Source organism: Cervus elaphus, chromosome 21 (genome assembly GCF_910594005.1).
Source record: "Cervus elaphus chromosome 21, mCerEla1.1, whole genome shotgun sequence".
NCBI lineage: Eukaryota > Metazoa > Chordata > Mammalia > Artiodactyla > Cervidae > Cervus > Cervus elaphus.
This window is the reverse complement of record NC_057835.1, coordinates 16509221-16536338: the sequence shown is the minus strand read 5'-3', so window position 1 is coordinate 16536338 and position 27118 is coordinate 16509221. Positions and strand designations below refer to the sequence as shown.

Sequence of the window (27118 nt, the reverse complement as noted above, 5' to 3'; positions counted from 1 at the left end):
TGACTGATATTCACTGTATTTATCATGAACTGACATACTTTATAAGAATTTATCTGCTCAGTATTCTGTAACAACCTAAATGGGAAAAGAATTTGAAAAAGAACAGATACTTATATATGTATAACTGAATCCCTCTTCTCTGCACCAGGAACTAAGACAGCAATTGTTACTCAACTCTACTCCAATATACAATAAAAATTAAAAAATAATTTATTGTCTTTCTAGAACTTATCTAGAACAGTGGTCCCCAACTTTTTTGGCACTAGGGACTGGTTTTGTGGAAGACATTTTTTCCATGGACAGAGCAGGCAGAATGGTTTGGGGATGAGTCAAGCACATTACATTTTTATTGTGCTCTTTATTTATATTATTATTACATCAGCTCTACCTCAGATCATCAAGCATTAGCTCCCAGAGGTTGGGGTCTCCTGCTCTAGGACACACTCCAAGTTACTTGAGGGCAGAAATCTTGTTTTGCTCATGATTGTGTATCCAGTCCCTAAAACAGAGGTTGGCATGGATTGAACTCTCAATAAATATTTTAACTGAGTGGAATAAATATAACACATGGTGAGTATTTATGGGAAGCATTGAAGTTCTAAGCACTTGCAGTAGCAAACATACTTGTCACAATTTCATGCAGGGGGCACTATTATTATCCCCATTTTAAAGATGAGGAAATTGAGGCACAGAATGTTCAATGACCTTACCAACCTCATGCAGCTTAGAAGTGATGTATTCAGGATCAGAGCCAGGCAAGGGGATTCGTACCATAAGCCACCATCCCTTACTCCCTCTCCAGCTGGTCCTCCATCTGAGTCAGTTAGCCGTACCCTTCCTCCCGTCCCCTTTCTGTGTCCAGTAATCACATCGTTGCATGCTTCAGATACTTTGGTTGAATCTTTGTTGTTTTATAGCTTCAGACCAAAAGGTGAGAGCTCAACTGACTTCTTATTCCTGCTCTTTCTTCCCACTTTCTCAACACTAGTACCTTAGAACCTGATCAACTCACACATCGTTTTTTTTTTTTTTTTTGGTCTAATACCACCATTGACAGATGTAGATGCAGAGGCTATAATGGTTTATGGTGCTTTTTTGCATTCATTATCTCACTTGATTAGCCCAATAGTCATGGGATACTGGTTGTACAAGGATGGCCACCTGCAGTTTACAGAGGAAACAGAGGTTCAGAAAAATTAAGTGAAGTTATTTGGAAGCAGCATTTTTAGTTCTAAGTCACGTTTGCTCTATTTTGCTCTTTCTTTTTTATTGTTGGTGCCTGGAAGGCAGAAATTAAGCCCAAAGCATTTCTGCCCTCCATATTCACTGAAAGTCGCTTGGAACATTGGTAAGCATTTATCACTGGCTTCTTCCTATTTGAAAAATGAGGAAACTGAGGCACGAAGAGGTTACATGATTTCTTCAGGTTACATTGTAATGTTGCGGAAGCTGGAATGTTAATTTCAAAGTTCATATGCTTGTACTCCTTAGCACTCTCACTGCTTTTGTTCCAGGGTCTATTTCAAACCTCCATCCGCCTTTTCCTGAGTAATGTAATAGGGTTCATGCATACATTCTCAGTCACTCAGTCTTGTCCAACTCTTTTGCAACCCCATGGACTGCAGCTCACCAGGCTCTTCCGCCCATGGAATTTTCCAGGCAAGAATACTGGAGTGGGTTGCCATTTTCTCCTCCAGGGGATCTTCTTGACCTAGAGGTCAAGCATGCGTCTCTTGCATTGGCAGGCAGGTATCACTGAACTACCAGGGAAGCCCAATAGGGTTCATAGTTAACATTAAAAAAGTAATGCTAAAAAAAGAAAAAGTAATGCTAGTTACAAATAGAAAAGCCCAGTTTACTTTAAATGCACTCAGGATGCATTATTGGCCTCGAATCTGAGAAGGTATTTAAGGAGACAATGTTGGGAAAACTTACTTATTATACAGAGCTCCTTTTATCCAGTTATATCAGAAAAAATCCATGGTATCTTTCAGAGACCTAAGGAAAGCAGGAACATTTATCCTCCCCTTTGCATAAAGATATTGGGGTCATCTTCCTGAGGCTGAGCTCCAAGTGACAGATTCCAGACAGGAGAAAAGGACCTTGAAGGAGCCTATATTACACAGGCCACTGGAATGCTTTCTTTGGTTCTGAGCCTCATAAATGGACACAGATATACAGAAATATATAGCTACCTCTTGAGAGAAATGGACTATAAAGAAAGTTGAGAGACAAAGAATTGATGCTTTTGAACTGTGGTGTTGGAGAAGACTCTTGAGAGTCCCTTGGACTGCAGGAGATCAAAGCAGTCAATCCTAAAGGAAATCAGTCCTGAATATTCATTGGAAAGACTGATGCTGAAGCTGAAGCTCCAATACTTTGGCCACCTGAAGCGAAGAACTGACTCATTGGAAAAGACCCTGATGCTGGGAAAGATTGAAGGCAGGAGGAAAAGGGGATGACAGAGGATGAGATGGTTGGATGGCATCACTGACTCGATGGGCAAGAGTTTGAACAAGCTCCAGGAAATGGTGATGGACAGGGAAGCCTGGAGTGCTGCAGTCCATGGGGTCTCAAAGAGTTGGACATGACTGAGTGCCTGAACTGAACTGAACTGAAAGAAATAATTAGGAGAATAAATGCTAAAGCTCTGTCCTTATAGTGAAGAAACTCAGTTCAGTTCCCAGACTCTCAGAGATCCTCATGGCCCTGGTTTGAGAACCATCACTCTGGTCAGAGCGATGGCAGTTGTGGCAGTTTTAAGACCTGACTATGTCTTCTTTCACATACTATCAAGAGGGAGAGTCTAGTTCTCTCTTTGGCTTGAAATGGGGCAGGAATTTATGACTGCTTTGACAAATAAAATGTGGAAGAAGTGGCCCTAAGTCCTTTATAGGACTAGGTTAGAAACAGTCACGCAGCTTCAGCCTGGTTCTCTCTTAGGACATGAGCTTTTGGATGGAGACGCTGACCATGCTGTAGAGACCACATGGAGTGAGTGAAGCCTGAGGACCCTAGCTGATGCCACATAGAACTGAGATATTTGAGGCTTCTCTTTTGAGTTGGCCCAAATTATTTATTCATGAACTATGTAGATGGTTGTTTTATTTACATGTCACATTTAAGCAGTTTGCTTCCCAGGTGGCGCTAGTGGTAAAGAACCCGCAGGACAATGCAGGAGACAAGAGATGCAGGATCAATTCCTGGGTCAGGAAGGTGTCCTGGAGTAGGAAATGGCAACCCACTCCATTATTCTTGCCTGGAGAATCCCATGGACAGAGAGCCTGACGGGCTACAGTCCATGAGGTCGCAAAGAGTTGGACACGACTGAGGCAACTTAGCACATTGCAAGATAACAGATAATCTTAACAATAGCCAGTGCCACAGATGACATGCTGGAATGTGAGTTATCATTCACAGAATTGAATTGGTGTGAAGGTAGCATCTTATGTTTTGATTCAAACTACCACTTATACAATGCATTATACATAGAGTTACTTCACAAATGTTTGTTGAATGAACTGATGAACAAATGAGCAAAGAATCTCTGGGAGAGATCTTTCTCAGCAGAATCACACTTGGGGTTGTAACTGACCACATTTCTAATTGAAGTCACTCATAGGATGAGGTTGTTAAAAATCTGTGCAGTCTAAGTTAAAGGAATAAATGTTTTTCTTATCTCCAGTAATGATTTGATCATAAGGAAAGCTGACAGCTTTGGGGAGGCAATTTAAGGGGAATTGACAAGCTGAAGGGAGGCAAAGATCAGGTTGATGCTTGAAAACCCATTTCAGGAAAAGGTGAGCAATATTTATTTAGTCTGAAGAATAGAGGGGAAACAGAGTTGTTTTAAATTCTTGAAGGAAGTGACAGATTTCTTTTCTGTTATCCAACAGCTGGATGAGAACAAACAGGCTAATGCTATAAAATACCAGCTGGTCAACTCTTTTAGTAAAGGAACTGATGTAAATACTTAAGGCTTTAAAGCCCTGTGGTCTCTGTTGCAAAAACCCAACCTGCCTTTGCGGAACAAAAAGCAGACAATATGTAGACAAGTGAGTATAGCTGTATTCCAATAAAACTTTATTCACAAAAACAAGCTTTGATGGGGCCAGGTTTGACTCTTGCCAATAGTCTTTCAATTCTTGCTATAAAGAAATGGTCTTTTTTTTTTTTTTCTAGGTAAGTCCAAGCCACCCAATACATAGAGCCATCATAGACTTCAGAACTAATTGTCTTAGAGAAGAGTGATGTTTCCTTAGTATGTTTAAAATAGGCTAGATGTACAGATTGGACAAAAATACTCTCTCTCAATGGTATGTGCATATACATATATATCTCAAAGGGCTTGTATTGAGGATATATAAAGAACTCTTACAACACAATAATAATAATAATAAAATGCCCTTTTCTCTCCATGGGTAGAAGTTATGAACAGACACTTCACAAAAGATATTATGATGGCAAATAAATATCAGAAAAGATACACTATCTAATTTGTCTTCAGAGAAATGCAAACTTAACCATATAAATCACCACTGTACTCGTTAAAGTGGCTGAAATTAAAAAGACTGACAGTGTGTGTGAGCTTAGTCACTCAGTTGTGTCCGAATCTTTGCTATCCCATAGACTGTAGCCTGTCAGGCTCCTCTGTCCTTGGAATTTTCCAGACAATAATATTGGAGTGGGTTGCCATTTCCTCCTCCAGGGGATCTTCCCAACCCAGAGATTGAAGCTGGGTCTCCTGCATTGCAGGCAGATTCTTTACTGTCTGAGCCCTATCAAGTGTAAATAAGAATGTGAGCAAGCAGAGCTCTTGGGCTTTGTTGGTCAAAGTATGAAATATTGTTGCTTTGAAGATGTTTTTGGCATTTCTTATCAAATCAATGTTCACATATCATCAACCAATAGATCCTATTCCTAGGTATTTATCCAAGAGAAATTAAAACCTGTCCCCAAAACGTTGTTGCTGTTCAGTCAGTAAGTCATGTCCAACTTTTTGTGACCCTGTGGACTGTAGCACGTCAGGCTTCCCTGTCCTTCAATATCTTTCAGAGTTTGTTCAGATTCAAGTCCAGTAAGTCAGTGATGCTATCTAACCATCTCATCCTCTGCTTCCTGCTTCTCCTGCCTTCAATCTTTCCCACAAAAAGACTTGTACACAAATGTTCAGAGCAGCTTTATGCATAATAGCCCTCCAATGGAGTAATCCAAATTCCTGTTAACAAATGAATGGATGAAGAAATGGTAGTATAGCCATGCAATGGTGAATATTACTCACAATGAAAACGAATAAACCATTGATATTCTCTACAGCATGAAAGAATCTCAAAATATGTTGAGGAATGGAATTCAGACACAAAATACTTAGAGCTCTAGAACAGGAAACAATTATTTATAATGACATCCCACGTTAGTGGAAAGCAGATGAGTGGTTGCCTGGGGCTCGGGCTGGGACTGATGGACTTTAAATGGCTACAAGGGAACTTTCTAGTATCATGGACATGTTTTATAATGTGATTGTGGTGGTGCTTTCATGACTGTATAAATTTGCCGACGCTCACCAAACTGTGCCATGTTTTTAACAGGTTCTCAGTAGGGTCTGACTCTTTGCGGCCCCAAGGACTATAGTCTGCCAGGCTCCTCTGTTCATGAGATTTCCCTGGGAAGAATACTGGAGTGGGTTGCCATGTCCTCCTCCAGGGGGCCTTCCCAACCCAGGGATTAAACCTGCATCTCTTGTGTTTCCTGCATTGGCAGGTGGATTCTTTACCACCAGTGCCACCTGGGAAGTCCTATTATATGCACAGTTTTCCCCAATAAATTAATTTTCAAAAAGTAGGGCAAATGGCCATCCTTCGGGGACCTAGTAATAATAATAATGATACTGAAAGTGAAAGTCTCTCAGTCATATCTGACTCTTTGCAACCACATGGACTATACAGTCCATGGAATTCTCGAAGCCAGAATACTGTAGTGGGTAGCCTTTCCTTCTCCAGGGGATCTTCCCAACCCAGGTCTCCCAAACCCACATCTCCTGCATTGCAGGTGGCTTCTTTACCATCTGAGCTACTAGGGAAGCCTAAGAATACTGGAGCGGGTAGCCTATCTCTTCTCCAGTGGATTTTCCAGACCCAGGAATCGAACTGGGATCTCCAGAATTGCAGGTGGATTCTTTACCAGCTGAGCTATCAGGGAAGCCCAACAAAGATATTAATAGCTAATATTTATTGAAAGCTCACACTGTCCCTGATATTGTGCCAGGTGCTTTGATTATCTGTGCTAGTTCTAGAACTATCTTTTGAAGTAGCAGTAGTGTTGTCTCCATATTCCAGAAGGAAAACCCAAGCCTTAGAGAGATTTAATGACTTTCTCAAGGGTATGCCCTAGCTATTTGCAGAGGTGGGGTCTTAAACCAGATCTTTCAGATCCTCAAACTTCAGCTTTATTTGTTAGAACATAGAACCATGTTCTAAAAAAGTTTCTCCTAATTTGAAGTTCTAGGAATATAGGGAAAATCAGCTGAACTGATTTTGAGTTAGCAGATAAGAATCAGATATCTGTTGCCTCATCCGAGCATATGTCTGAGCTATTTGGAGAGTAGCACCACTGCTGACCATCTAGATTATTTGGAAAGATAATCTGGAACACCATTTGAAGCACGTGAATGTCAACTCTTGGGTTGAAAAATAAAATGTGGTTGTATTTAGTGTTAAGACTCATCTGGCCAAGATCTCATGGAGCATTTCTGAGGAGGTCTGGCGCACTGTTGATATACTGGTTCCTATTTTTATCCAAAAATAATTTGGCTGTTTTTCTTTTTCCTGCTAATAATTTCTGGACTTTTACATAGCATGGGGTGTTTATTAGATTACAGTGCTTAAGTTCACAGTTGGTTAAGAAGACATGGTGATGAATCAAGCCAATCAGGGTAAGAATTATGGCTCACAAGGCAGGGATCCTCTTCTCTTTGCTCTGCCACAGACTCTGGCAGCTCACTCTCTGATCTCAGCTTCCTTATGTGAAAAATGAAGTAACGGACATTTAATTACTTTTCAAGCTTTCATAAGGATCTAATTTATGAATCTGTTAATAAACATACCATTTCCACAGGCTCATTGGCAAAGATGGAACTGTGTTATCCAGATTTACTGTAGCATCAAATTACCTCCAATATCAGTGGCCTCAGTACGAATTTTATTTCTTGTGTATGGGGCTGTGGGTCAGGTTTGGTCTATGGACTGGGTCTTGTCTGCATTTCAGTTTCAGGAGCCCTCCATATGTCTCTCATTCCCAGACCCAGGCTGAAGCAGCAGTAGACACTTGGACATCCACTTCTCATTGTGAATACAGGAACGGGAGAGACAGATGGGAAATACACAAGCTCTGACCTCCTATCACTTCCCACTTGTAGCTCACTGGGCAAAGCAAGTCATGCGGCCAAGCTCAGATCATGGAGGCTGGCCATCATGCCCTGATATGGTGTTGGGAGCACGAACGTCTCCTGACTAATAATGCAATCTGCAGTGAGTGAAACCGCAGAGACTTTAAGAAAATTTTAGGTAGCTGGATCTAAGAGTCGAAGACTCCTCTCTCTCATTTACTCAGAGACTGATTTACTAACTTCCAGTTTCCTTATTTTCTCATCTTCTCCCTGGGTTCACTGGCTATTAAGAGTAGACTTAAAGTCTCTTTTAGACTCGGAAGTCAAACTGTAGGTCCTTTGAGGGCTTTCGGCATTACTAATCATTCACACAATTTAATGATTCAAATATTTTTAATAACACTGACTTGTAGCATTAGTAATCTATTGTGATCTTGATGGTGTTAGGAAAACATTTACACGGAGGATGTATTTTCTGAGGGGGGGTCAGTCCTATGATATATCTTGCTCTCATACCCACTGTGACATTCTTTTTGACCACATTGGTTCATGACTGTCAAAGAGGTAAAATGAGGAGTCCTGCACTGAATAAATTACTCCATCCTCACTGACCCTTTAGCTTTCCTCTATGTAGGAAGAATTCACAGGCTGGAGATGACTGAATCCTGCCTTGGGACAGTCAGTTATTTTGTCTGTTGTATTCGTTGAGTCAGGTTTCAGTCATCGTAGCATGAAAGCGTCCATAGACAATAAGTAACTGGACAAATTTGACTGTGTTCCAACAGCAATTTGTTTACAAAAACAGGTGGTTGGCCAGATGTGCCCCATGGGCTGTAGTTTACAGATCTCTGCTCTAAATGGCAGCTCCTTGGTAAAAACCGATCTTGTTCTGATGGGGACTGATGTTACAACAGAGGTTGCTGGGTTTCCAACAAATCTCTCTTTTCTGGAAACTTGATGGTGTGTTTTTCTTGGAAAATCAAGTCTTTCATTTGGTCATGTAACCCCTTACTATGTGATGTGTGTGAGAGTGTGTGTGTGTACATTTAAAAAAATTTTGGGGGCTGCACTAAAATACAGTTGAAATATAACATTGCATAATTTTAAGGTGTTATGCAACTTAAGGTATAATGGTTTGATGTATGTGTATATTACAAAGTGATTACTGAAATAAGTGAGTTAATACATTTTTCAAACAGAGAGTAGTAGGGTAGGGTAAAACTTAAAGAATAAGGATGCTTTTCATGAGTGGACTGAGGGAGAGAGAAGGTTTCTCCCACTATGTAGCTTTATCCCCACTGTCATTGATTGGAAAAAATCTGTGAACTGAGATGTAATATGGTATGCTTACCTTTTCACAGAAAAATCACTTAAGCTAGAACCAGAGCCCAGATAACTTGTCTTTGTTTCAGAGTTTCTGTACCACCCATGGCTTCTCAAAAATAAATTATCCCTGGAGAACCAGAGTTTTGACTCAGTTGGATACCACTTATTTTACTGTCCATCTTATATTTTCTTTAGAGTAACTTTTTAAAAACTTAAATAGAAACATGATAGAAGAAAAATTGATCTTACTACTTTAAATGGAAGATGAGTATCAATACTGATCCATACTTATTTAAAATACACTTCAAAACTTTACAGGAGAGGAATAGCATTGATCTAGGCACCACTTCGAATCACCTCCTGAGTGGGTCATACGTGAGCGCACGGAACAGCCTTTCTGCAGACCTCGCCCGTCAGAAGCAGTCTGTGGAGAGACGCTGCAGGTTCCATGACTCACCTTCCTCCATCTCAGGTTAACTGACAAAGCTATGGCCTCCAAAAATTGAATGCAAATTACATACAAATGAACCAAGCCTTGACTCTGAGGAAAAAAAAACAACAAAACAATCAACAACAAAAAAACAACCCTTATGAAGCATTTGCCCTTATTTCTTCTCTCCATAAACGTAAATGACGTTTATGGAGCAGCCTTGAGGAAAGAAAAGATCAATGAATCCTTTTATTCCCAACTCTGGTGTTTGCAGCGTATTTTGATCACCTGCAAGTGTGTAAGCCCCTCTAGTAAGTGACAAGTGCAGCAGGTCCTTGTCCTTGAGGATTATGTTTGAGGCCGGATTTGGGGGTTATAAACCAGCTGAACCCATGGTACTTGCTGACAGCAAACCCCTAAGCTTTGAGTGACCAGCTTGCTGCTGAACCTCACACTGGAGGTAAGGGCACCTTTGCAGGTGGACAGCCTTTTAAAAAAAATTTACTTTCTCTAACATTTCACTTGACACAGTAGTCTCTAAGATCACCCATGTTCAATGACAAATGGTCCTTCTTCTTATGGCTGAGTAGTATTCAGTGTATATATTATACATACATTGCTGCTGCTGCTGCTGCTAAGTCGCTTCAGTCGTGTCCGACTCTGTGCGACCCCATAGATGGCAGCCCACCAGGCTCCTCCGTCCCTGGGATTCTCCAGACAAGAACACTGGAGTGGGTTGCCATTTCCTTCTCCAATGCATGCATTCACGCTAAGTCGCTTCAGTGGTGTCCAACTCTGTGCAACCCCATGGACAGCAGCCCACCAGGCTCCTCTGTCCACAGGATTCTCTAGGCAAGAATACTGGAGTGGACTGCCATTTCCTTCTCCAATATATATACACTACATCTTCTTTATCCATTCGTATGTGAATGGACATACAGATTGCTTCCATATCTTGGCAATTGTAAATAATACTGCTATGAACATTAGGGTGCACATATCTTTCTTTTCAATTAGTGCTTTTTTTCTGGATACATACCCAGGAATGGAATTTTACTGGGTAGTTCTACTTTCAGTTTTTTGGGTTTTTTTTGAGAAACCTCCATAATGTTTTCCACAGTGGCAGCACCAATTTATATCCCCACCAACAGTGTACAAAGCTTCCCTTTTCTCCACATGCTCACCAATATTTGTTATTTGTGTTCATTTTGATCATAGCCATTCTTACAGGTGTGAGGTGACATCGCCTTGTGGCTGTGATTTGCATTTCCCTGATGATTAGCGATGTTGAGCATCTTCTCGTGTACCCTTTGCAGACAAGATTTCTTTTTTAATTCTCATTTCACCAATGAGGGTCAAAGAACTTGAGCCATTTTCCTGGGGTCACACGTTTGGAAAGGAGAGGGAAGAGAGGAAAACGGTGAGAATGCCGGCGTGAAGGGCATGGTTTTCCTTTGCTTGAGAGAGGCAAGTGGAGAGGGTCTAAAGAGGCAAGAGGGGCAGTAGCTGATCAAACCCAGCCTCCTCTTGGGTCTTGTGTTAGAAAATTGGGAGGGTGTGTTTCTCAGCTGATGCCGATTTCTGTGTAACTGCTAGAGTGAGGGAGGGAAAAAGGAAGCCCGGTTTCTAATTTTGTCTTTGTGGCATTTTACTAAAAAGCCCCTCAAGGTGGCCGGAAGCTGGAAGCCCTCGAGGCTTGAAGCTCTGGAGTAGCATGCAAAGAAAGGCGCTGGGCTGGGGGTGGGGCGCCCGGATCTGAGGCACCACACAGCTTCTCATCTGGGTTTTGGCTCTCAGCAGCTATTAAGGTGTTTTCTCTCCTGCTCCTCATTTGCATCCTGTCATACCCATATGGCATGATTTTATTTATCTCTTGAAGGGGAATGACTGATGTAGAACGAGGGGAAGCCAGAAGCCTGGACTTTCTGAACCTTCCTTCTGTCCTTCCCATCCTCCCAGCCTCAATCTTTCCTTCCTCTCGTCTTTGCCTCCCTCCCTCCTGCCGTCTTGACTTCTGTAAATGAGGACCTTGCATGAGTGACAGGATTCATTTTTTTTTCAGGTGAATGTTGCCAGGGGGCGTTTGTCTTGTAGAGAGGTTTATCCTGGCAACATTCACAGCCAGGGTGAGTTTAAGCTGTGACCTGCTGCCGTTTCTTCACCATGAAGGAGCATTTGGAATTGACATATATACACTGCTGATACTTTGTAAAAAATAGATAACTAATACTACTCTAAAGCTCAGGGAACAATACTCAGTGCTCTGTGGTGACCTAACTGAGAAAGAAGTACAAAAAAGAGAGGATATAGGTACATATAACTGATTTATTTTGCTGTACAGTAGAAGCTAACACAACATTGTACATAAACTGTACTCCGATAATTAATTTTAAAAATGCGTACTGAGGATGATTCTGCTCAGATAGATTAAGGGCTTAGTTTACATGCTGGTTTGCTATTTTTCTGGGATTTACAAAGAGAAAGTGATAAAAGTGAAAGTGTTAGTCACTGGGTTGTGTCCTACTCTTTGCCACCCCTTCGACTATATAGTCCACCACGCTCCTCTGTCCATGGAATTTTCCAGGCAAGAAGACTGGAGCGGGTTGCCGTTTCTTACTCCAGAGGATCTTTGCAACCCAGGGATTGAACCTGAGTCTCTTGGGTCTCCTGTGTTGGCAGGAAGATTCTTTACCACTAGCGCCACCTGGGAAACTCTAACCTCATTGATTTTGCCATTTTAGGTATAAATGTTGCAATCTACACAGTTTCTCAGAGCTCTTCAAGACAGAGTTTGCATCCTATGTTGGGGTTAAGATAACAAATGTTTCAATCTTCCTTTGTTCTTGAAAAGATAATGGGTAATTCACTTATTCATTTATTTATTCTTGGCTTGCTAGCCTATGAGGGTCAAATGCCTGAGAAGTATGAAGTATTAAACAACAACCCCCAAATCAAACAAATAAAAAAGACCTTTAGAAATACAGCTAAAGTAGGATTCGTTGTTCTTTTAAATACTTTAATTCTGTGTTTATCTATTTAGCAAGCACATATTTTAGGTGTGTGATATGCTGGGCACTGGGCTAGATGCCCAGAACCCAGAGTTGGAGATCTGTTCTCTGCTTTGAATCTGTTCAGAGTTAGTTAATTTCACAACTTAGGGGCTACAGCTACACAAGAGCTATGGAAAAGGGCCCAGGAGGATAAATCTTTAGGAAATTTGGGGGTTCCACGAGATATATCATGCAAGATTATATTTGCATGTGCATATTTTTGGGAAGAGGGGTTCATAACTTTAATGGGATTCAAGTATTCATGAAAAAATTTAGAAGCATGGCTCCTATAATTGCAGCAAAACTTTTAGATGACCTACCCACTGAGTTCTACAAGTAAGATCTTCTTTTCTTGCTCAGTGTTGCATTTGGAACCTGGTCTACTGGCTTTTTTGGGCTTCCATGGTGGCTCCAGTGGCAAAGAACCCTCTTGCCAATGCCGGAGAAGCAGGTTCGATCCCTGGATCAGGAAGATACCGAGGAGAAGGAAATGGAAATCCTCTCCGTATTCCTGCTTGCGAAAGCCCACGCCCAGAGAAGCCTGGTGAGCTACAGTCCATGGGGTCACAAAGAGTCAAACCTGACTTACCAACTTAAACAACCACTACCGGCCTGTCAGTCTATCTTCTGAGGGCAAACGTCAGAAGATACTGGGTCAGCATCTTTGTCTTTTTTGTCCTTTGGTGCAGGGCCTTGTATCATGATGTTTTTACATTTTCTATAGTGCTTAGCTCGTATCTTATAGCAAATAGGAGAAATAAAAACTTCATTGATTAATTATGTTCCAACCTTGTTACTCAATTCTCTCAAGCCTTGCTTGTCCCTGATTCTGCTCCATCTCTGGCCTCTGTGAAGTAGCCTGCCTCTCCCAAGGCAGGATGAGAATAAAAAACATTCCTTAACTGGGGTGTGTGCACCACACAAGCTTACTCTCACCCCTAATGCTTTGTTCCTTGACTATCATGTGGAGAGAGGTGTTTGGACACCATATTAATAATAGCTCTTAGTATGTATGTGGCACATTCCATTTTCAAAGGCATTTATAAACATTGAAAGATGAAAGCGTGCACCACCCATCTTGGGAAAAAGGGAATGTTAATCACCACCATGTCTGTTCCTTGGAGAGGGTCACGGAATCTAAGAGCTGGAAGGGATGTCAGAGGTCACTTTTCAACCTCTGGTCCCTAGAGGAATTCTCTTTCCTTGGAGCCCACCAAGGCTGGGGCATCACTCAGAATTTCTTCTTGAGTTCAAGCCAACTCTGCCCTTCTGTAACTTTTCAATTATCTATCTATCTATTTTATTAATTCCTCAATAACCAACCCAAGGTAGTTGATTTTTTAAAATTATTTTTTAATTGGCAGATAATTGCTTTACAATAATGTGTTGGTTTCTGCCTATATGTGTGTGTGTGTGTGTATGTATACATCAACATGAATCAGTCATAGGTATACACATGTCCCCTCTCTCTTGAATCTCTGTCCCACCTCACACCTTACCCCATTCCTCTAGTTTGTTGCAGAGCAAGGGATTTGAGCTCTTTGCATCCTCGACCTAGAGCAGATTCCCACTGGTTCTCTGTTTGACACATGGTCATGTATATGTTTCAATGTTACTCTCTCAATTTGTCCCACCCTCCCTTCCCCAATGTGTTCACAAGTCTGTTCTTTATGTCTGCGTCTCCATTGCTGACCTGCTAGTAGGTTCATCAGTACCATCTTTCCAGATTCCATATACATGAATTAATATACAATATTTGTTTTTCCCTTTCTGACTTATTTTACTCTGTATAACAGGCTCTAGGTTCAGTCACCTCATTAGAATTGACTCAAATGTGTTCCTTTTTATGGCTGAGTAGACTTCCATTGTATATATGTACCACAGCTACTTTAGGAAGTTGATCTTATTGTTCCCATTTTATAAATGAGGAAACAGTCTTTGAAGAGCTGAGTTCCCCACCATCTCACAGCTGGTGAGGAACAGAGCTGGGCTTTACACTCTCTCTGACTCTAACAACTTTATTCCTTTGAGTTGGTTTCTTATTTCTGAGCTTTGTAATTACTGCCAAAAAACAGAAAGAATTTAAGAAATTAATCTCTGCAACTAGATCATGGGTAACTGTATTATTCTATAGGACTTCATTTTTCTTACCATAGATAACCAGTGAGTTTGCCCACTGGTAAGATAACCAGTAAGACTATCTATAGGAGAGATATTAGCAGCATCATAGCTGAACTTTGCATTCAGATTTAATACATTTTTTTGTGCAAATAATATTGAGGTATAATAACAGCGACCAGCTGTGTGGTTTTAGATTAGTCCATTTGCTGTCTCTGAGCCCACATTTGCACAGAGGGTAATGTTACCTGCTTATCTTTACAAGAGGACTGTTATGGACTTGTAATATGGAGCATATGAGAAATATATGAAAAATAATAAAGTCACATAAATGTGGCAATGGCATCAACCACAGCAATGATAAGGAAAGCTTTGTTGTGTTGATTGCCATCCTGGCATTCTTCATACTTTGTCCTCATGAGAACCCTGTGGTCCATTATCTCTAGTTTGCAGATGTGGAAACTTTGAGATATTATCATTATTATCATCATTATATAATTACCAAACACATGCAAAAAAAATCACGACTTTCACTCAGTTTTCTGAGAGATGGCAGGGTGAGAGAGTTGGGGATTCAGAGATACCACTTCTCTGGCTAAGAAAACCAGCCTTCCAGTTAAGTCTAACTCAGCTTGTGCTGGGAACTTCTGTACAAAATTAGATTCACAAGGAACTCTTTCTTTTCTTTTTAACATTTTAATTGAAGTATAACTGCTTTGCAATATTGTGTTAGTTTCTGCTGTACAATGAAGTGAATCATCTATCTGTGTATATACATCCCCTCCCTCTTGAGCCTTCCTCCCACCCACCCGCATCCCTCCCATCTCGGTCACAGAACACTGAGCTGAGTTCCCTGCGCCATGCAGCAGCTTCCTGCTAGCCACCTATTTCATATACAGGATTGTATATATGTCAGTGCTACCCTCTCAGTTCCGTCCAGCCCTCCCTTCCCCTGGCATGTCCTCAAGTCTGTTCTCTGACTGCATCTCTAGCCCTGTCCTGCAAATAGCTTCATCAATATCATTATATACATATATACACCCCCATTCCAACCCTCTAGGTCATGACAGAGGGCCAAGCTGGCCTTCCTGTGTTATATAGTAACTTCTCAACAGCTATACACTTTACACTTGGTAGCCTATACATGTCACTGCTCCTTCATCCATTTGTCCCACTCTTTCCTTCCCTCACTGTGTCCACAAGTCCATTCTCTGTATCTGTGTCTCTCCATCTTTTTTATTATTGTTTTAAAGGAGTCTTGTAAAGTGGAACTTGCTCTTCTCATCAAACATTCTGCATAAACTATGATCCAAGGAAATATCCAGGTTCTTCTAGAATGGACCCTCTAGGGATGCCTGGATTGAATTAAAGCAGCTGATTTTGAAACCATGTGACCAGAATTTGGACAACTCTATTGTCTCATCCTCTGTGCTGTGTTGAAGAAACCAAGATAATGACATTTTCCCAAGGCTGGGGCTGGGTGAGTCTTAATTTGTGAGTGCTTGTAAGTGGCTTTGAAGCTGGTGGAGGTTACTTAAGTGCTAAATATTATTATTATTTATTGTGGTTTTAAGCACTGTTTCCCCTTCCCATTGTCAGGCTACAAAACAATACTGGGGCCTGATAAAAGAGCCTCTGAAGTATCCAAACGTCAATAAATTAGGTAACTTTGGCCTGAGTTCTGTGATGGTATCTGAAAACCTAGCATTGGTTTTGCAGCATTTTTGTGTGGGTTGGTGGTTGCCTCATTTGCCTGTAAACTTGCCGGCAGCAGGCCCTGACACTCGTTTGGCCCCCACAGGTGATGCCAGCACTCTTTGGACAGACCTGGGCTGCTGACATCATGCTTTGCTGAGTGCTCTTTGAGATGCAGATTAGGTCCTGGAGGGCCCCTGGTCCTTTCATCATGATGCTTAATAGAAGAGAATTAACATTCGTTGAGCCACACACCTCCTGTGTGCCAGACACTTGTATGAACGTGATCTCACTTATTCTCACAACAATCTAGTGGAGCAGGTCCGAATGGTTTCATTTTACAGATGAGGAAACGGAGGTTCATAGAAACTGAAATAATTTGCCCTTGATCACGTAACGAGTTAAAGAGGCTTAACTAGAATTGAAATTCAGGACTGTCTGGCTCCAAAGGCCATGCTCTTTTATTGAACTACAAGCAACAAGTTCTCCTTTACCCTCAACTGCCTGGTCAAGAGTCCCCATTCCCTGCTAAAAGTCTCTCCAGCGTCTTTCCAATGCTTTCAATGGAATAAAAGCCACACTTCTACAATGTGTGCTCAGTTGCTCAGTCGTGTCCGACTCTTTGTGACCCTGTGGACTGTAGCCTGCCAGGCTCCTCTGTCCATGGAATTTTCCAGGCAAGAATACTGGAGTGGGTTGTCATTTCCTCCTCCAGGGGATCTTGCTGATCCAGAGATCGAACCCACTTCTCCTGTGTCTCCTACATTGGCAGGCGAGTTCTTTTACCACTGAGTCACCTAAGAAGTCCTAGACTTCTACTACAACCCAGCGAAATCTGCCCCTGGCTTTCTCTCCAGCTTTACTCAACCCCATGCTTTTTAGTTTCATTACTTAAACATGCCAAAACTTCCCATCTCTGTTTTTGCACATACAGCCTGCAAAAGCGTATCTTTCCCTTTTTCTCCAGCTAACTCTTCCTAAGCCTTTACATGTTATTTTCCTGGGGATATTGTCTCTGAAAATACTGACCAACAGTTCTCCAAGTATTGTCCTTAGTCCAGAAAAGAGTAGCATCACCTAGGAACTTATGAGAAATGCGGATTTCAGGGATTACCCCACACATCCTGAATCAAAAAGGCATGTCTGAAAACTCCCAGGGTTTCTCGACCTGGTCACTACTGACATTTTAGGGTGTTTAGCAGCGTGCTAGCTTTTGCCTATTCAAGGTCAATACTCCTGATCACGTCCTCACCTCCCTCCAAGTTGCAACAACCAAAAACGTCTTCAGATATTGTCTAATGTCCCCTTGGGAGAAGGGGGGCAAAATTGCTCCTGATTGAAAAATCACTTCCTTAGACTGAAGTATGCCTCCCTGTGAGACACTCCTATGGCATGTTGAGGTTAATTAGTTAGTAACTTACTGGAATCATTTGTTTAAGGCATGTTTCTGCTGTCATAAACTAGCAGGTAACACGGGACAGTATACTCAGCTGGTTCTCAGGAAATACAGCTGTTCTATGAATTGATGTGGTGAATTTGGACCATTACCTCCTCAAGCCCAACTCTTGAACTGAGGAGGAGACAGGACTTGGGGGCTAAAGTGGGATCACAGGCAAGTAGGATCCTTGAGATTCTTCACAATTTAAAGGTTAAGTCTCTTCCATTAGAACCCTGGAGCAAAGGGAATCTTTCATGCTCAGTTCAACAGGATCTAAGCACTGTTTTTTAAAATTTTAGTGGCAGAGCATCTGATTAAATGCAGGAGAAATAAAAAGCAGTCATTTTAGGATGATGCAGTCTGTCCTGACCAAGATAGGCTCAGATAGGCCGCTGTTACCGAAAGAGAAACAAAACCTCCCTCTGCCTGCAGGAGCACTAAGGGGCCTGACGGCCAGGAGACCTGACTCAGCTCGCCTTCTAGGAGCTGGCCTTTGTGTTGATGGTACAGTCACATCAAAGATGAGGGGGGGAGGGAGGTTCCGGCACTCCCGCTGCCTTATACATCATCAGCCTGAGAAGTCATTTCTAGATCCAGGGTAAAGGACTGCAGCAGAACCGAATAGGATTCTTGCGTGAATTCCTTTTCTAAATGAATGCTCAGAGACTTTCCTGGTGGTCCAGCGGTTTAGACTTGCCTTTCAATGTAAGGGGTATGGGTTTGATCCCTGGTCGGGGAGCTAAGATTCTACATGTTTCGTGACCAAAAATCCGAAACATAAACACAGAAGCAGTACTTCACTGGTGGTCTGGTGGTCAAGAATCTGCCTTGAAATGCAGGGGACACCGATTTGATCCCCGGTCTGGGAAAATCCCGCAGGCCACAGAGCAACTAAACCCATGTACCACAACTACTCAGGTCTGAGGGGCCCAGAGCCAGTTCTCTGCAACAAGAGAAGCCACTGCAACTAGAGAAACATCACGCTCAGCAACGAGGACCCAGCACAGCCATGAAAAACAAAAATGTTTAAAAAATCTTAAAATAAAAAAAATAGTAATAAATAAACAAAACCAGAAGCAATATTGTAACACATGTAGTGAAGACTTTAAAAAGGGTCCACACAAAAAAGTCATAGAAAGAATGTAAACAGATGCTCATTGTCATCATCCTTGCTCCATATGAAGTGGCTGTGGACCTGGGACACTTGATTACCAACATAAACATCTCTCCTTCCGAGGGGGCACATTGCTTCTGGGAATGAAGCCCACCCAGCTGCATAGAAGATAATGCAGTCATCTGGCTCATATCAGGCTTCATGTAATCTACATGAGTGTTACAACCTGAGAGTTACAGTCAAGGTATGGGAAGGTGTAGATGGAAGAGGCAATTCTTTTCAAGTTTATATATATATATATTTTTTTTTTTTTTTCCTCAAAGAAAACTTTAATTTTTTTATTGAAGACTTTTTTTTTTTTTTTTTTTTTTAGCAATTCAGCCTTTATTAAGGTCAGGTCCAAGGTTATTTGGAGCTGGTGTACTTGGTCATGGATCTGGTGCCCTTGGACACAGTGTGCGTGGCCACCTCCCTAGGCAGCCACAGACGCACAGCTGTCTGGACCTCCCGGTTCATGATGCGCATGGCCTTGGAGGAGATGCCAATGACGGGATGCACCTGCTTCTGCACCTTGTAGGTGTACACTGAATAGGCTTCTTTACGCCGGCTGTGCCTTTTGGACTTCTTGTCCCCAGGACTCCAGCCCCTCTGGCCCCCCAGACTGCTGCGGCTGTCCAGGCTCAGCACTCATCCTCCTGCTCCTCCTTCTTGAAGAAATTTTGAAAAGAGGAAGGAAACTGGAAAAAAGCAGGACTTTTTTCTCTTCAAAGTGTTAATTTCTGCTTCATTTTTTGTCACCAGACTCTACCAATAAGTTTCTTTCATACTTTTTCACTTAATGTTATCTTTTAAGCCTGTTTCCAAGCTTTGCAAAATTGCATCCACTTCAAAGTGACCCCAGTATTCAATTTCAATTCATTCCCAAATGTAAAGTCATCAAAACGCCCCAAACATAGAAAGAGAAATACAATATTCTAGCCACTCAGAAAGCACAAACTAAAGTGTTCATTTAAATCTAAAGACTGAGGTCACAGCTTGTTTGACACTAGATCTCTAAAAATTCAATAATTACGAGTTTACTGATCTGCAGTGTGTAATAAGGGCTTCCCAGGTGGCTCAGTGGTAAAGAATCTGCCTGCAGTGCAGGTTGGAGAAGGGAATGGCAACCTATTCTAGTTTTCTTGCCTGGGGAACCCTATGGACAGAGGGGCTGGTGGGCTATAGTCCATGGGATCGCAAAAGAGTTGGACACGACTTAGCCACTAAACAACAATGGCAAATATGTAATAAACTGCATAAAACCAAAGCTACAGCATAATTTCACACACCTTTATTATAGTCTATACGCCAAATTGATTGAAACAATCCCATTGTTAGCATTTGCTGTCCTAACTATGCAATATACATCTTATATCTAAGAATTTTTGTTTCCCTGAAGTTAAGAGCGTTGCCGGTTAGAAATTCAATGATTGGTTCAAAAAGCATGACTGTATCTAACCTTGATACAATTTCCAAAGGAACTACCTTCCAAATTGTACTTCCATTTGTGATGTTTGAGTGCATTTATTTCATTTACTTTCATTAATATCAGGTGAACCTACACCTCGGTGTTTCCATTTCTCGGATGACGGATCAGATTGAAGGGGACAAGTCAGTGTGAGTCTTTGGTTTGAGGTAGATACTTGTGAACAGGCACAGCCTGTTCATCTTTCATCCTGCACACCTCCAACATCAAGGACATCAGTTCGCTTTGATTAGAGTTAAGGTGTTTTTCTGCCAGAGACTCTTCAGGCTTCCAGTCGTGAAATCTGTTTTAATAACTGGTGTCATGAATGCTTTCCTTCCCATCCCACCCTTGAAATAAATTCAAATTCCCATAAGAACCAGATCTCTTCTTGGAGGAGTTAAAGATAATTTGTCAGCATGTATGTTTCTTACAGAACCAAATTACCAAAGGGGGCTGTAACCTGGTTTCAAATACTTTTGGGTGTCTTTCCTCAGAGCTACTTTTCATCACTGCAATTAGAGCAGGGGAGACTGGCTTTCAAACCCAAGTGTCCTTATCCAGTCAGAAAACGGTGGAGAAAACACTCCCCCACAGGGGAATCGCTTCCGTCCCTCCCTTGTCTTTTCTCCCGCCTCCATCCTTCACTCCTCACTTCCTCCCTTTCTTCTTTTTTTCTCTCTGTCCCCTCTTTTCTCCTTCCTCCCTCCCTCACTCTTTCTTTCCCTTGGCTTTTGTTTAATCTCTGGTGAATTATACATACATAGGAATTCATTAGGATAATCAAAACTACAATATCACTGTTAAAAAACCATGGCTTATTAACTGGTTAGGGTAACCTCCCAATTAACTGGACTGAATAAGGAATGTAACTTGCGGTAAATTAAAAATTTTAACTAATTAGGGATATTTCCGGTTTTTTTTTGTTCTTCAACTCTTGTTGAAACTCTTGTTTTGCCCTATGATATATCTTTGCTTTCATTTCTCAAGAGTTTTCCCATTATGGTGATATTTTCTTAGAGGAAAAAAACTTCTCAGATCTTTATTCTACACAGGGATCTTGCATAGGACTGAAGATGTGTTATTAGACTAGGTCTCACTTCTGTAGCCTCAAGGGCATACTCTGGAAACTGTTGTTACTAAACTGATTTTATTTCCCTATTGTCATGGAGACTGGCTAGCAACACAACACGTCTATTTCTTCCACTTTCTGGACACACAACCTACATCTCCCAGCTTCTCTTGTATTAAGTGTGGTCATGTGTCTGAACTCTAACCAATGGAGTGTGGTCAAAGTGAAATGTTTCACTTCCTGGTCCAGCACATAAGGATCTCTCATGGTCCCTTCCATGTTCTTTCCTGGTGACCTGCTTGGTGCAGACATAGACAAGCTGTTAACCTTCAACAGGGAGCCCTATGTTGAAGATGACAGAGCAATGAGAAGGAGGAACCTATTTGCTAGAATCAGGACCAGGACTATGGCTGATCAGTGCCACCCATTTTGGCTTTGACATGTGTGAAAATTTCTACTGTTTGGGGCAATATAAAATTTTGAAATTTGTTTGTAAGAGCAGAGCATTGTTTATAAGAGCTTTATAAGAGTATAATGATACTTTCAGTAATGTTATTATTAATAACAGTAAAATCAAAACCCAAATTTCAATTAACTCATGTTTATAATGAGTTGATTCCCAGGGAATTAAAGTTTTCTGACAATCGTTGCCTAGAGTTGTCTCCCAGATTGTAGAATCAGTCAGCGCCCATGCAGGGGAGGAGATTGAGGTTCAGCAGGTGGGATCAAGTGATTCCAAAATTCTTATGGCATTTCCCAAGCCTTTCCCAGCCAGGGAACTGATGCCTGGGAAAGAGAGGAATGAATATGATCTCCATTTTTGACCTTTATCTCTGTCAAAATATGAACTCTCAGTATCACATTTAAATTATTTAAACTGTTGTGTACAAGACATGTCTAAAGAACAGAAAAACTAATATTGGCTTTTAGATAATATCCATGAAGTACATTGAGATCCTGGCTAAAATGCAGTGTCCTGTGTCTGATTTAAAAAAAAAAAAATGTTCTGGAAGAAGGGACAGCCTTTAAGTAGAGAATTGCAATGTAAGAGGCTCAATTCCCCTTCTTCTCATGGACTGCACATGATGGTCTCTAGGTATATCTGCAGTGTATGTATGAATCATCCCTTTGACATTTGGGGGTACAGTTTTGGGGTTTGGGTTAACAATAGAGTAAGCTACCAATTTCTGTCTTTTAATGTAGGGATTTTGTTGGGGTGGGTAGAAGGCAAGGATCCAGAGATTTTAAAAAGACAAATAAACTTTGCTCTATTTCTTTGAACAAAAAAACTTGACAGAGCAAGGAATGACTTCCTAAATGCACAAAGGAGATTCTCCCACAAATTATTGCTCAATGGCTCTGTTTGTTTGTTTTTTTTTTTAATCTGGGCTGATGAGGTGTTCTCTACCCTGGGTGAGTTACTGCTTTTGTCTTTGTGGCTTGATTCTCTCATGGCTCTGAAAACATTCGTGCCTTTCATAAATACTATTGACTGAAGATTGTTTATCATGGAGCTCATAAATATACCTTTTTCTTTTTCTTCAGTCTTCTGGTTCTTCTTGATGTTTTTGATTTCCCATCATCCATCTGAGCCTTTACATTAAGATGAATTTACACATATATATACATATATACACACATATATTTCATAGATGTATTTCTTTATCAAAGGAGCCCTGAACTGGGTTAGGAGGCCTTGATTCAAATCACTGTCACTAACTAAACTTGTGATGGGTCCGAGTAATTCCCCATCTGCATGCTGAGAGTTGGGAAAGAGTGGGAGACTGTGATCTCCATGAGGTGCCTACACAGTGCCCAGGAAGTGGGGTTTCCATAGCATGTGTCCCAGGTGCAACATTCTGTGATCAAGGGATGTAACCGGCCACTTACTGCACCCTCCTCCCTAAATCTTTGTTATCCATTTCTTTCTCCTTACTCTTGCTCTTGTTATCTTGGAGAGATCATTCGGTGGTGGAGTCAGGATGATGGATATGCCAGAGAACCTGAACTGTGAGCTCCTCAGGAAATGCCCAGATTGTGGACCATTCATTACATCGTTAGGCAACCATTGAGCATCTAAGATTTGCCTGGTACTATGCTTAGCTGTTGTTTTTGTTTAGTCATTACGTGGTGTCCAACCCTTTTGTGACCCCATGGACTATTGCCCACCAGGCTCCTCTGCCCATAGCATTGCATCCAGGCAGCAATACTGGAGTGGGTTGTCATGCCCTTCTCCAGGGGATTTTCCTGTCCCAAGGATCAGATCCACGTCTCATGCATTGGCAGGTGGATTCTTTACCACTGAGCCCCACTGCACTAAGTACAGTGCTTTTTCAATCTATTTTTTAACTGTGCTATTTTCCTAATTACACAAACAACACAGGGTCATCGAGTCTTTTCTGAAGGTACCAAAAAAGACATAATAAGAGGAAATCACTTACAGTTTCACTTTCTAGAGTTTGCCACTATTGGTAGTTGAATGTGTATCTTTTCCAGGGTTTTTGCTATGTAAAAGCACACTTTACAAAAGGGAGAAAATATGAAGTTACATTGTACACCTTGTTTTATAATTTCTTAAAAAATCCATTGATTTCATTTCACTTCCTCTTGGATTCTGGCTGTTGAATTGGAAGAAATGATCTTTTCTGTGTGTGATGTAAATTCATTTCAGGATGTATGCATCAGAAAGACACTGTAAGAGTCCACTCCAATGGACTGTACTTCCAATTTGGCGACAAAGAGATGAAGTCACAGATGATGCCCCAAAGTTCTTTATTGTGAATGATTTACTGGAAACACTGAGGTCAGGTCAGAATCTCACTGAGTGAGAAGAAAATTACAAGACTGAGCAGATTCAAGAGTGAAACTCATCTGTGTCAGTGTGTGCTGGCCCAAGTAGGACACGTATGCAAACATGCTACCCTTTTACTAAGAGATCATTGTTTCAGATGCAAAATAAACAGCTGAAGGATTTCTCAAAAGTTTTCCTTAAATGAGATAGGAAACAGCCTGCTCATACAAAATAGTCTAGCCCTAATTAGCACATATTATTATTATCATTATCATTATTATTATTTGTAATTAATGTTCCAGGTACCATGTGAATTATCTGATCATGATTTTATTTTAAAAGTTCTATATCATAGAAACTTTTGCTCCCATTTAGTGTTGAGGAAAGTCAAGCTCATAAAGATTAGAGGATTTACACCCAAATCAAATAACTAGCTGGTAAATAACCAGTCCCTGGGGCAAGTTAAAGCTGCCTGACTTTAAATCTGGAACTCTAAGACTACCATACGCTGCTGCCTCTCCCATGTGAAAAGGACACAAGCTATATTGAGTGAATAAATGAATCAACTTATCTTACAGATGGATCTTAATAAATGTTAATTGACTGGGAACCATGATTCTCTCACCAAATTTGATTCTCTACATCAAATGAGACAGTGAATTACATGTAATGAACTTGCTGGCCAAGCTACGTTTCCAAGTTTTTGAGACTGGCCAAGGTCTCCTGGGGATAACCATGAGACTGAGGGGAAAAATACCCTGGAGGCAATACACCCTCAGCACAGCACTTCCTCTTTGAGTTAATATCGTGGCATCAAGCCATGGAGTCCTCCACTCCCGTCATTGCTGCCCAGCACTCGGTTGAAACTAAGTCACAAGGATTTGGTGCAAGCCTGCTGCTCAGGGCTTCTTGACTCTGCCTCTATCTCTGGACCCATATACTTAACTTGAAAATGAGACTTGGTTGAACGACGGCAGAATAGGGGTTTTCTAGGATTCTTTGCCTTCTTTTGACTCCTAATAGCGACAACAAAGAAGCAGAGATTGTCATCCTAAGTGAAGTAAGTCAGACAGAGAAAGACAAATAACATATGCTATTACTCATATGCGGAATCAAACTTAAAAAATGACATTTGGGTTGACCAAATAGTTCATTCGGGTTTTTCTGTAACATGTTACGAAAAAACCTGAACAAACTTTTTGGCCAACTCAATACAAATGAACTTATTTAGAAAGCAGAAAGAGACTTACAGATATTGAAAACAAGCTTACCCTTACCAGAGGGGAAATGTCAGGGGGAGGGATAAATCAGGAGCTTGGGGCTAACACACACACACTGCTGTATATAAGACAGATAACCAACAAGGACCTACTGTCAGCACAGGGAGCTTGCTCAGTATTCTGCGATAACCAATATGAGAAAAGACTCTGAGGAAGAATGAATGGATATGGATGTATATAACTGGGTCATTTTGCTGGACCCCTGAAATCAGCACAAAGTAGGACATCAATTATACTCAAAAAAAAAAAAAAAAAAAAAGAGAGAATATGAGTAAAGATTTCAAAGAAACTAAGAGATTGCCAGTGATCTACCTTATAACAGTCAAACATGGTGATGTCTGGGTTAAGAAGGGGAAGGAATTCTATATTTTGACCTTGAAAAGAATAACAATTATACAAAAAGCAACTGCCAACATTCCAAAAGTCCCATTCCATGAGCTTTTCAATGAGTCACATTGAGAATAGGGTCATGGAAGGATCTTAGGAGAGAGGAGACATAGCCCCTGGAGATCAATTCAACTAACTCTGCAGAAGAATATAAAAGAGAAACCAAGCCAAAAAGCCATTTCTATCATCCACAAGCTTCCTGGTCAACTAAGACAGAGGATGCATTTCTGTTTACTCAATAACCACCATAATGCCTTACTCATGTAGCTGTAATACTCTAAAGGAATAAAAGGCTTCAGTGTGATGAATATGGTTGAAGGACCCATAAAGACATTTAAAACTTTGTGCTGTGTTTGAACCTCTGGCTTTAACTTGTCAGGTAAAGCTGTGAGGTTCGTTTGAGTCCCTTTCTAGGAAGCATTGTTAGGGACATGAAATGTGAAGAGTGTGAGATCATTCCTTAGTTCTAACAGCCAGAAGCTGTGCTTTTTTTTAGAGGGTGTCTGAGGAAGCTAATCCAACCCCCAGTTATATCTGTAGGCTTTGTAGACAATAAACGCATGATAGTAGTCAGCCCGCCTCCTAATCAGCAGGAGGATGAAGCCTGGTGATGCCAGCCTCTGCGTGACTCCGTGATGTAACTGTCCTGAAGACTCTCAGGCTCTGGTGCGCGAAGCATGCAACCCAGGCCTACCCAGGCCTGAGTCTCACTGAGCCCCTGAGATGACTGCCTCTGAGCCCGGGGATTCCTGGATCACATGGTCTTTAGCACCACTGAGACTTTCTGGAAAACCTATGGGAGACAAGACACTTTCAGGTATTGGCCATTGTGATGATTCTAGAGAACTGGGCACATCTAGGAACATGAGGGCCTGCTTCTCCTCAATTTATTCTTTTTCTCCACAAACAGGTGGGAGGATACTCTACTCCAAGTTCATCTCTGCGTACCCTCCAGTCTGTGTCCTGACCTCGCATGTTCACTCTTCTGATGGTGGCTTAACTGATCATCTTCTCTGGGGATCAAAACTTTACAGTAACAATAGCTGACTTTCCTTGACTATTTCCCAGGAGCTCTCTGAAGGTCTTTACATGCTTTATCACATTTAACTCTACAAGGAAGATTTTTTTTTTTTCTTTAGGACAAACGAGACACAAGGAGCCTAAATAACTTGCCAAGGTCACAAAGTTTGTGAGTCCTAGAGCTAAGATATGAACCTAGATCAATCTGAATTCACAATCTTAACCTGTACTCTATGCTGAATAACTCTGATAGTGAATCTTCAGGAAGTTATTCAAGGATTTAAGGCTTCATCTGTGCATTCCCTTGGACACAAGGAGATCAAACAAGTCCATCCTAAAGGATATCAGTCCTGAATATTCACTGGAAGGATTGATGCTGAAGCTGAAACTCCAGTACTTTAGCCACCTGATGGGAAGAACTGACTCACTGGAAAAGACCCTGATGCTGGGAAAGGTTAAAGGCAAGAGGAGAAGGGGACGACAGAGGATGAGATGGTAGGATGGCATCA

The 27118-nt window shown here is 41.3% G+C and overlaps 1 long non-coding RNA gene across 2 annotated transcripts; it reads left to right on the top strand.

The window, feature by feature from the left end:
• The first annotated feature begins 2521 nt into the window (after positions 1-2521).
• On the top strand, positions 2522-27036 carry LOC122679663. 2 transcript variants are annotated; one of them, XR_006336473.1, is made up of 4 exons: positions 2522-4055; positions 12551-12734; positions 15562-15788; positions 20147-27036. It is a non-coding gene; the product is annotated as an uncharacterized LOC122679663 (long non-coding RNA). The 2 variants fall into 2 exon arrangements; XR_006336472.1 differs by lacking the exon at positions 2522-4055 and having other exon boundaries at positions 10021-12734.
• The last annotated feature ends 82 nt before the right edge of the window (positions 27037-27118 follow it).